At 36.6% G+C, this 12,095-nt stretch overlaps 1 pseudogene; it reads right to left on the bottom strand.

The window, feature by feature from the left end:
- Positions 1–10,713, bottom strand: part of LOC138043876 (uncharacterized) — a 19,494-nt pseudogene extending 8,781 nt beyond the window's left edge.
- Positions 10,714–12,095: the final 1,382 nt, after the last annotated feature.

Below are 12,095 nucleotides of genomic sequence, written 5' to 3' on the forward strand. Positions count from 1 at the left end.
TTCAAAATGGCCGCCATTTTAGTATTGAGACAGCAGAAAGCAAATCGTTATCTTTAAGAAAGTTACGTCATCTTTTAATTTCGAAGACATGTTTCGATGTTACAAACATCATCGTCAGTTACAGAATATTTGAAAAACCATTAGGACTATATAACAACTAGGCGAAACATGCATAATTAAATATGATTAAGTGACAAGAAATACATATTTGAGTGAGTTACAGAGTGTTAAAAAGAATGTAGAGCTTAAAGCGTAAGTGTCAGGTTGACATGATGAACTTGATGGTTTAAATTAGGCTTTTTAGGATTTATATCAAGGAGGCTATGCATATAAAGTGGTACTATGACCAAAAATAAATTTTGCTTTTCCTTTGGATTTCAAAACTATGTTAACTAAACACTAACTCACCCAAGTTTTAAGTTCTGGTTTTAAAAAGACACCTGTTTATTTAAGCTGGATTTTCTTATTTATTGGTCCGCCATTACTAACTTTAAAATCTTGAGAGAGCTGGGTTGAGGAGAAAATGACGTCAAACACTCAATAGTTTAAGAATGCAATGCGTGTGTAAGCGGCCTAATTATTATGCAGCACGGGAGTTTCGGGCTTTCAGACTTTTCAACCCGTGTTTTGCATATATAACAAATTGCGTTTACACGCTGAAATTTTAAGCTAGTGAGTAAATGACGTCATTTTCTCTAGATCCAACCCTCTGAGGTCCAATCGGCCAGTTTTGAACATGAGTAATGGCGGACCATGAAATTCAAACCTTACACTAAAAAAAAACAGCCTTTGGATAAAATTCAAAGCTCAAAATTTTGCCAGTTAGGTGTTAAGTGAACACGCTTTCAAAATCAGAAGAAAAAAAGGAAATGATTTTTTGATCATAGTACCACTTTAAAGATAACCATTTTAGTATTCTTTTGTTTCCATGCAAATTGGCCCTTTTGGACTCGTTCAAGGTTAAATATTCTTTTGAATTTTACATTTGAAAGCTATGCAAAGGCCTAATTTGTATGGAAACAAAAGTATACTAAAATGGTGGCCATTTTGGAATAAGGTGTATGCTTGAAATTCGCTTGGAAAGCATGCAACAAACTGAACTTCAACTGAAATATTAAATTAATCATTGGCACATCAAAAGTGTCGCCGATTGTCTCGACTAAGAAAACAGCTCAGATAATGTCAAGCAACACATGAAACAGACCTCCTCACGCTTGGACATAGTCATTGACAAAATGAAACCATTCGACTACAAAAATCCGAAAATAACAGCTTACCTTGAAATTTAAGGAACTCGATCATTTCTTCATAGTGAGAATTGGGAATGTTCAATTTCATTTTGAAATATGCTGTGCGTCTGTTTTTCCTGGCGTTTGTAATTTGCATAAACATTCTATTTTTTTTCCATCCAATTGGACCCTTGATTCTATATTCTGTGGGTCCAAAAGAAAAACGAGTGCGTGCCAGGACGCAATCTGGATACATCTCTGCTCTCTTATACATGTACTATTTTCATCTATTGAATTTTGATTGACAGAACCACAGATCTACCAACCTGCTACTTGCCTGCTTCGTAAAACCACTGGATCGATTTGTTCTGATGATGGTGGCTGGCTGGAAATGTTCTTAACAGTTTGCGAGCTCTCGTTATTCGTTGAAGAATTATTATTATTATTAGTTTTTGTCGTTGTTTGGCTAGTGGTTGGAGCCGGTGACTGATTGCGGCCAGCTGCCCTTGCGAAGAAAGCACTTGATGTATCCCATGAAGGCTCCTATAAAGAAGACACTTGTAAGAATGCATCTTGAGCATTAACTCAGCTACCCCATAAAAACATGTTTAAAAAAGGCAGTTACAGCTCTCTTTTTTGTGAGTGATTGAGGGCCAGACCTTGCAATCCTGAGAATTGGCTTTTGTGGAGAAGAAAGCATTTTAAAGTTATGGTGGTCTGCAAACACCATTTTCACCGCATGTGCGCTTTGTGTTACAGCTTCTAAAGCGAAGTACCCTGCAAGGAAAGTCTCCTTCGATCTTTGAAGAATAATAAAAACGATTTAAACTCATCACAGAATACTCTAACAACATCGCAAAGAAATCGACAACATTGTTGACGTTCTGCATTATTTCATGACTTCATGTGCAATGTTGTGACGCATATATCATTCACTTCCCATTGAAGCCAATGAAATCACACTGCATAAGCTACACATCCTGAGGGAGCATATGAAGGCCAATGAAATCGTAGAACATAGCGAATGACCCACGGGAATACAATTGTGATGCCAAGCTTAAGGATCAACTAAATTTGTAACTGGCCTGCCCCTAAATGGGGGAGGGGGGGGGGGGGGTAGCCCAGTAATAAACAAAATAACAAACCCATTTAATTTCTCTTTTTGTTTAAGATGGTTATCTATTGGTGAACAAAAAACTAATGGTGTATTGGCATCATAAATCCTGTCCAAGGGTGGGGAAAGCTTTAGCTTAAATCATAAAATTGCTTAAAGAACAAAAAATATGAATGGATGACAGACCTCCCCACCAGATAAATCTTCATTATCTTGTCTGAAACACACAGAAAATCTTTAATTAACAATCTGACTAGGTTACGTGAAGGTGGCTGTTTGAGTGCCTGTGCACCCCACAGTAGAGTGCATTTCTTTACAAAAGAACAATAACTGCACTAATAATAAGTTTTTGGCATCGTAACTTTATCTCTAGAAATTGCAGCTTATAAATGTACATACATGTGTAAGGCACACTCTTTAGAGTTAAACAGTATCACAGGGATCCACATAATTTGCAGTCATCTGGTTGTTGTCCCAGACGACTAAAAAAACCCATCCGGACGAGTACATGTAACTCTACAGGTCATCCGTTGGACGAGTGTAGTTTTTATTAATAAATGTCTTTTCATGAATACCATCAAATGTTACATGTATAATAATTTAACCCATTGACTCCCAGGGGTTCCCCATTGACGAGTAGAATCGTCTGGCGTTAGACAGTAAAATACTAAGTCTAGTCGGTTTGGGCCAGTTTGGACATCAAAGGGTTAATGGGGACAGTTTTTCAGTGAGTGATTAAAGAATGTACTTTCATTCTGATTGCTTTTTGTTCAATGGAAACTTTCAGAAAATAAGGAATAACATGTAATATGCAGCTTTCCTCAGCAATGAAATCTCTAGTTTGGGTGCCTTCTTTGACCACACAGTATTTTCGATGAAACGATTGCAGGCTCAATTCTCATGTATCTCACAAAGGTCTCTCACTGCTGGCATGGTTGTTAGCAAGGAGCAAAGGGTGACTCGTGGTCTCAGCTCATAATGTGGCATTAGTTACAAAGTTGCAATGTGTTTCACCACCCTTGGCAAAAAGGCAAACAAGTGGAGCATAACCTGCTGCTTACGAACAGGACCCAAAATTTGTCCGGGCAAGTACATGTATATCAGTAAGAAGTTGTTAAACTCTAAAAAAAAACACGTAGACACTTTTATTAGCATGCATGACCTAAGAAATGATGGCCCAGAAAGAGAAAAAATAAAGCCATCAAGCCGATTCTCAACCACAAATTCCCATCCTCTATCTGACAATGCACCTCGGTATGACCTTTGACCGATATGACAGAAATGAAATTCTGATAGACACAATAATATTTCACTCATACACTGTGGAATCCCTCAGTATTGAGGTTTTTAAACAAAAACAAAAAGTTAACAAGGGAAAAATTAAAACTAGAGGATCAGTCAAAGAAATGACTTAGGTGACTAACATCGGTCTCTGTGCCACCACTTCATGTTCATACACCAGAAAAACATTATTAATAAATATTTTCCATGACTTAAGATCAACGATATTAAAAATAATAATATTATTGCCAAAGAACTATCAGACAAAGTAACACACCAAACAAAAAAGAATCGTCCATGAAGATTTGAAAAAGTCACTTACTTTTTTGACGTATTTGATCCTTTTTTCGCTGTTGACCGTACTTTTGTTGAGCTATTCACAGTGTGTTCTTTGAGACCATATGATAATTTTGTATTGTTATTTACAGTTGAGCTTGTCGTTGTTGTATTCTTTTTTTATCCTCATCTGTAGACGGTATTTTACTACCTGCTACATTATTTGCTTTTTTATTATTTTTTCCCTGAAAGAAAGTAATTAAAGAAATTAATTAGTTAACTAACAAAGATGCCATCACTTGTGGAACATTCAATACAACAGATTCTTCTTTTAAATCATTTTCAACTGCAAAAACACATCACTTTACTGTTGATTACTGATAACATTTTCCTGCACCTGTATATTTTCTTTTTCGTCCTTTGCTTTTTGTTCTCTTTCCTTTTCTTTCTTCTTTTCTTTACTTCTCTTTTAATAATGGAGAAAGACATTTTTTTGTTATTATTGGATTTAATAAGGAAAAAACGTGGCATTGATGCAACATGACAATATGGGTGACCAGAATACACTGACCCCCCTACAGATGGGGTCCACAAACAGCGTTACGGACATGTCAATGGACTAACCCTACTGACCACTCTACAGACCACCCCAAAACAACATTGAAATAAAAATAAATAAAGTAAAATAAATAACAAGTAAATATTTGACATACCTGTCATCTGGATAGAGCACTCGTGTCGGGGAAATCTCAATTGCTATGCTCCACAAATTTAATGGCTAAGGCTCAGGCTGAGGATCACACGCAGTGTATATTAATCACATAGAGTACTACTTCTTTCGCTGTGGACCAGAGCTCTTCAATGACGACTGAAAATAACTAAGTTCTATTTGTGTTCACTTTGTATTTTCTTCCCTACGCCATTTTGTTCAGATCATTCTCCTGCCGGTTTATGAACTTACCCCAGGCTTCATGGTCTCTCTCTTCCAAACAAAATGGTGGAAATTGAACTAAGTTATTTTTTCGAAGCACTCCGGTCCACAGCAGGAAGTGGCAATAATTATGTGATTTATATACATGCACACTGTACCTTAGGCACAACTCCAAGACTGATTTTCCCAACACGAGTGGTCTATCCAGACAATCGGTAAGTCAAATCTTCAGTTATTTCTTTTATTTTATTTACTTTTATTTCTGCATTGTTTTAGGGTGGTTCATAGAGGGGGTCTGAAGGGGTAGTCTGTGGACCTGTCCCTAAGGCAGTCCACGGACCCAGTCCGTAGGGTGGTCCATAGACCAGGGGTCAGTGTTTTTGGGTCACCCTGATAACACTATTGAGAGATTGTACCTTTTTTTTAGCTTTTCTCTTCTCTGCTTTTTTCCTCCCCTTTTCTTCTTCTTCTATAAGTTCCTTTGCATTTTTCATGGCTTCCTGTTAAAAAAGGACAAAAAAAATTGTAGACTTTAGTTCCTATTATGATAGCAAGATCGATCTTCATTAGTCTACAAAATTACTTCACTTTTTCATTTTAACAACTTGGCCATCTTCGTCACCTTTCTGACAATTACTATTAACACAGATTTCACAGTACTAAATGTAATGGGACCAAACTCACCGAGTCTGTTAAATTATGAGCAGGTTGTCCAACTACAAACAAAAAAGACATTAATAAAACAAAATATACAATGTACATGTAGGACTCAAACCAAAAAGAAAAGCAACAGATTAAGATCCTCACAAGAACAGATAAAATAATGTTGTGACAATTGATTTGACAAGTTGAACTGTGAAAAAAAATACTGTAATCTCTGGTACCCATGGTAAAAATTAATGTTCCCAGTCTCTTGACAATTATTTACTTGAATGGTGCAACTTGGGATCGTCAATATTCTTGAGCCTTCCATTGTTAGAGATTTTGAATTATGCTTTATTTCTTGTTGAAACCAATATCTCTCTATTTTGGGACTGCAATGCAAAGAAAACCTTTGCAAAATATTTAGAGGTTTAGCGTTCATTTTCCAAAAGAAATCCAATAATGCAATGCGCACCCTAACAAACTCAATAGCCTGTTCTTTGGTAAATACAAACCTACTGCAAGACCTAAGTTGCTCTCAGACGGGGGTTGGGGGCTGTGCAAAGGTGATTACATAAGTAGTAAGGTTTGGTATTACCTTTTTCAGTTGGTTTTCTTTCATATTTTGTTCTGAAACTGCGAGCTATATTTTGAAGAATTTCATCATCTTCATCATCATCATCGTCGTCGTCATCATCATCATCACTATAGTAACTGTCATCTGAATCAAACATCCCGTGGTGACGATGGAACATTCCTGGACAAAAACAAAAAGAAAGTCATTATTGACATATCATGATACAAACAAAAATGTGTCTACATAGATAAAGATTTCACTTTCTTGAAACTGTCAACTTACCATTTCGGTGAAAGAAAATGTGGGCAAAGAGGTCGAACATGTCAGCCTGAAAGAAATATGCCAAATTAGTAAAATGAAAAGGTACGTAATATTTAGCACTCCTCCATCATGAAAAATCATTTTGGTTTGACATACATGTACACAGTAGTTACAGGGTAGGTTCATTAAATTCACTTATACAAAGTCATACACTACCAAAATCACTACCTAATTTAAAACTGATTGCACCCTGGAAAAAACGATCAATCACATTTGAATTTCAACTTGTTCACATGACCATTTGGAGCTCCCCGAGTGGTCATGTGTCATTCTTGATGTGAGGGAGGCCGTGGGAAAATAAGCAAGTAGATTGTGGCCTGAATTGAATGTGTACGGATGAACTCTCCATTGTGGGATATCTATTGGAAATGATATGAGCAGTGTTCTTACCAGAATTTTTTCTTAAGGGGTTATGATGGCCCATAACCCTCAAATTTAGGAGCCATCCCCTAAAAAGGTTGGACCATTTTCCAAGGTATAATTTTTTCTTCTAAATTTTCCAGCCACCCTTGTTTCATCTTCCAAGCATTTTGGAATACATGAAGATCTTTCTTGCTACATGTACATGTCGATAACGAAGCAGAATTGTCTTCTACAGGTGGATTCGGCTTCCTGTACATCCAACCTTGGAACTTTAGGGCTTGAAAAGATCTATGTCAATATTTTTTGTTGCAGTTGCGACTTCCCAAGTGAATATTCTGAGAATTGAGCCTTCAGTAAATGTGGCCAGTATTGTGAACACAAACTAGCCTCAGTCTTCTGGCGTGTTAAAGATGACTACTACATTCAATGTCCTGTTTGATTCACAGGTTCAATTTTTTTTTTGCCAAGTTAAACTTAAGATATTCCTCTTTCTTTTGGTTCAAAAAAACAATCTAACCATCGATGAACTACATGCATAAACAATTATTTTACAAACATTTCTGTGCCCATAGTAGTGATTACTGTGCACCGATTTCAAATTTTTATACACAAATCCCGCAAGAACGCAGCCTGGTGAGAACACTGTACGATTCACCGATGGTTGATGACAGTTTGAGTGGAGGGAAGATCTTTCCACAGAGAGTACAAAATGAGTGGTCTTACAGTTTCAAAAATACCTATGGAAGATGTTTTGTCAAAAACTGGAAATTACCGGTACATGTACTTGCTTTCATTGTCATACAGCTAAGGGTCAACTAAAAAAGCTGGAAGAACCAGAACTGGATTTAGTGTAACTGCTGATAAAAAGCAGACCTTCGGGTTCGATTGACCATTTTCCCGAGTAGGAATACACGTAGCATAGAAGTGAGAAATCCTTCGTTTTTACGGACATTCACATTAAACTTGTCAAACACATGCTAAAATGCTATTTTAAACATATCTTTATTATCCTTGTTGCTTCAAAATGCCAAACATACCACTATAAAACATCACATATTCTTATTCTGGAATAGGGTCAATCAAACACACCCTTAGCATGGCAAAGGTAATGTAAAGACTTGTGTGCTTGGCCAAAAATAAAAAATTTCATGTCATACACTCATGTGGCAGTTCGATGTACACATGAAATGCTTTGTTGTTTCAAATTGTATGGTTACCAGTGTAGTATCACCAAATTGTTACCAGTAACTGGAATCGACCCAATGATAAGTTTACTTTTTATCCCTCATCTGTGTTGTGGGTGACTTAAATTCAGAGATGAATTCTCTGCGAAGACCTTATTCATAAATGACACATGTTTTATTATGCTTTTGCTAATGTGCAAATTAGCCTACCAAGCCTCATTTTAGAGCAAGAATTATTTTCAATTCACTGTATATCAGTTGTTGTGCAGCAGCAGCAGTAGTAGTAGCAACTCATACACAAAGGCAACAGGAATAATGACACACCCAAATACTTACAGGGGACAAGTTAATTTCATCATCAGAGTCTTCTGTGGTTAATCGCTTGTACGCAGAGGATACGTTTTGAAATTTCTGATTAAAAATTCAGAGAGACATTGGAATTTGATGCTGCAATAAACACACAGTCCTAAACAATAATTATTACATATTTTGCCAGTTTATCTTCTCCATTCACTGGCCTTTTTGTGCTTCTCAAAGCAAGAGCAAGTTCAGGTTTTTGACAGAATTTCACCATGAAGTGGTAACTTACACAGGAAATAGTAGTTCTCAAAACACTATTTTTTATTGAAAAGTGTCTCACCTGTCCTTTCATCTATAATACAAAAACAAACAAAAAAGTCTAATCTAGCAGCTTCCACTAAGCCGTCTATTCTTATATTTCTATTTATGAACATTTATACAAAAGTATTATTGATGTAAACAGAAACCCATAAGGGTTGAAACGTGTAACGGCCCCTTGTGTGCTTGGAAACAAGCTTCTGAATATTCAATTTGCTAAGTACCATATTTGGAACAACAAGAGCGAGGGGTTTCCAAATATGGTACTTAGCAATGAAACATTCAACCAATCAGTTCGCACTGAATATTCGAAAGCTGTGAACGCGTCTTACACGTTTCAACCCTTATGGGTTTCTGATGTAAACATGAGCTTTCATCAGTTAGTCTGCATGTGCTACCCATTCTGAATAACTTTGCTTGTCGTGAGCAGTGCTCTTAAAATACTGAATATTTTTAAAATGAATCATTTTGTTGTTGTTGTTGGAAATAAACATAACAGACATAATTTACAAGAGGCAAACCAAGATCTTACTCTAGTTGATTCTTCGCTATTGTTATGCTTGTCAGGATGCCACTTCAATGCAAGACGTTTGTAACTCGACCTGATGTCTTCATGACCTGCTCCTGAAATTAAACATATTGAAATTAAACAACTTTTCGAGTTCAGAATCAAATGTGTTTGTAGGCAAAAGCCATTGATTCTCTGACAGAATCTTTATCAAGTGATGACATTGAACACTCTAGCACCTGATTAATATTTAAAAATACATTACAAGATGTCCTTGTAGTACTTAGTTCAAATTAAGAACCAGAGAGGTCATAAAAGTTCAACGTTGGGTCCCAACATTGAACCCCGACATTGAATGTTGACCCTACCCCCTCCCCCTCATTCATCTACGTACATCATTAAAACGAGACACCCCTTGATACATGTATGTGATCCGTTGATTGACCTAAAAATTGAATCCAGGTATGATCTTGTTTCACTGCAACATCCGACCATGAGTGCCTTTGCTTTTCATGTAGTCAAGTTAATAACTGATATTTCAATGCTTTAATAAATCTTATCCACCGTGTTGATGATCTCTTTACATCGTCATGGTGGCAGTGGTGGGGATTCTGAACCAACAAATACACCAAGAGAAACAATAACCATGCAGTCATCAATGACAACAGGATGCCCAACTCCACAAACTGAAGTGATAATGATTCTCATATTGATCAAGATCTTGTGCATAAATGATTTTTTTATCCTTGACTTTGAAACTTGCTTATTCTCCTGTATATTAACAGTATTCTAACTTGTCCTTCACTAGCGCACTATACTTAGCCAGAGCTTTCAATTTTAGGGGTTATCATGCATGTCTGGCAGACAAATAATTGATTTCTCTTTTCCAATGTCAAAGATCAAAAGATTTCGATATAATTACACTATACACTTTACAAAATACAAAGCATTAATTTTGTGAATACAGAATCAAACCCAGAGGAGCATTCATAGTACTGTTAATGAGGAAGTTGAGTGTAAATAAACAAAGGGGTTATTTACGTTAAAACAATAGCAAATGCCTACTTCCTGTTGTGGGTTGAACTCGAATTGGAGCAAAACTCGGACCAAACAGCTCCAAGTTTTCCACTTCCTACAGCGACATTCATAGTATCCGTTAAAAAACTGTCAATATTTGCCTTAGTTTTCAAAGAATGTGTTTATCTGGTGAGCGAACAGTCGCGAATGTCTCATCTCGTCACGCTTTTGTGACTGCTACAGATCGATGTCAAAACATTATGCTTCGAGAAAAAGTCTACAGAGGATATAACTAATGAAAATAAATAATAATAAATTAAACAAATAATAAAGATAGAAGAGTAACCAGATGAAGGAGGGAGGAGGGATTACATCTGATCATTCGACCCTACATCACTTTAATGAGGGTCAAAATCTTTTCCAGTCATCAAAACAAGTTGTGCAGCCCGACGAAACTTTAAGGTGTTTGTAGAAAGGCATCCGAACAAACGCATCAGAAAAGAAGGGCATACCGAAAGGAAGTTCCAGGATATCAAACGCCTCGCTCTTCGTAAGACCCATATTTTTCTTGTTCCACTCTAGAGGTCCAGATTCAAAGTTTTGGTGAACACTCGTCTGCCATATTTCATTCTTTCACGTGTAAAGAGTTTTTGGCGCGAATGCAGACTTCTGGGAAATTTAAAGTCTCGTGATGTGCGATGTGTCTGCGGTTGTCATTCGAAATGGTAATTACTTTTTACACCCCTTATGATACTAATTCAGGTAACGTAATTCAGTAGTGCGATGAAATAATCTTATACAAGAGGACATAAAAGGGTAAAAAGAGGCATAGGTATTGCGAACTATATTAGTGGCATAAAGAGTTTATCTGTATACACTATAAGCTGGGACTATAGGTACGTTATGTATTTTGTAATATTGTGTCTCTGCTCTAACTACGCCCGTAACTTTTATTGTCAGCGGATAACTTCAATAGTGCCAGTGCGCAGCAGACAAGTTCTTACTTGATTTTCGATTCATTCTGTCAAGTTTCTCTACAAAAGGACAATATTTTGCGTGATAATTGTACCTCTGTTGTACTTTTGATCGGCTTTCAGTATTCTGAAGATATACTGGTCGTCTGTAAACTGTTGCAAATCAAAAAGCTTTGTCTGTGGAGCGAAACAAGAGTCGATATGAGGAAGTTCCTGAATTAAGCTTGTACATCATTTCGCTTCCTTCTGGTTTTGTGGCGCATTTTTAAATGCGATGGTTTGTACCATGGCTGACATCAATTCAGGACCTTTATCACCAAAGAAGCCGGTAAAAGAGAAGATCGTGGGAATCTATGATGAGTTTTCAAGGTATAATATAGAGACAACTATGGAAAAAAATCATTGTAATGTTCCTCGATCATGTATGCATGTTCTTTCCTAACTCAGTATCCTTGCGGGAATGATTAACTCGATTAACTGAATTTTGTTCGGTGGTTGTTACCACTGATAGCTTTGAGCCAGAGACACCTTAAATTAAAAATGTAAACAAATCCATGCCAATTAAATTATGAACTTGTGATCAAGGTTGTATATAGTTTTGTTCCAGCGCATTTGATTTGATTACATGGTGGTCATGTTGAATTGGAAAATTTTTTATGGAAAATTATAATATTCTTTGTTTACTGAAAAGTCTTCCGCACAATTAATTTTACAGACCCCAAAAAACAGTTCAGTTCAATGCTGTGCAATAATTGTGTGCAGCATACTACTTTCGTTTGAGGTTGCAGTTTCAACCCCAACTGGACCAACATTCAGGGTCTTCAAATAACTGAGGAGCAAGTTCTGCCTATGTATTTATCTGTAATTGTTTTGATTTTGTAGCAAAATCAGATAAGCATGATAATAATACATACTTGTATCACCTGCCTTACAACACTTGTTCATGATCTCTAGCTATGGGACATTGTTAACAACAAGTAAGGCACTGCGTTACTGAACTTGTGGTCCAAGATGATAACACAGTGGGCTTTCTGTGTTCCAGTATACTAGAAAATCACCT

Source organism: Montipora capricornis, chromosome 3 (assembly GCF_036669925.1).
Source record: "Montipora capricornis isolate CH-2021 chromosome 3, ASM3666992v2, whole genome shotgun sequence".
NCBI classification, from domain to species: Eukaryota; Metazoa; Cnidaria; class Anthozoa; order Scleractinia; family Acroporidae; genus Montipora; species Montipora capricornis.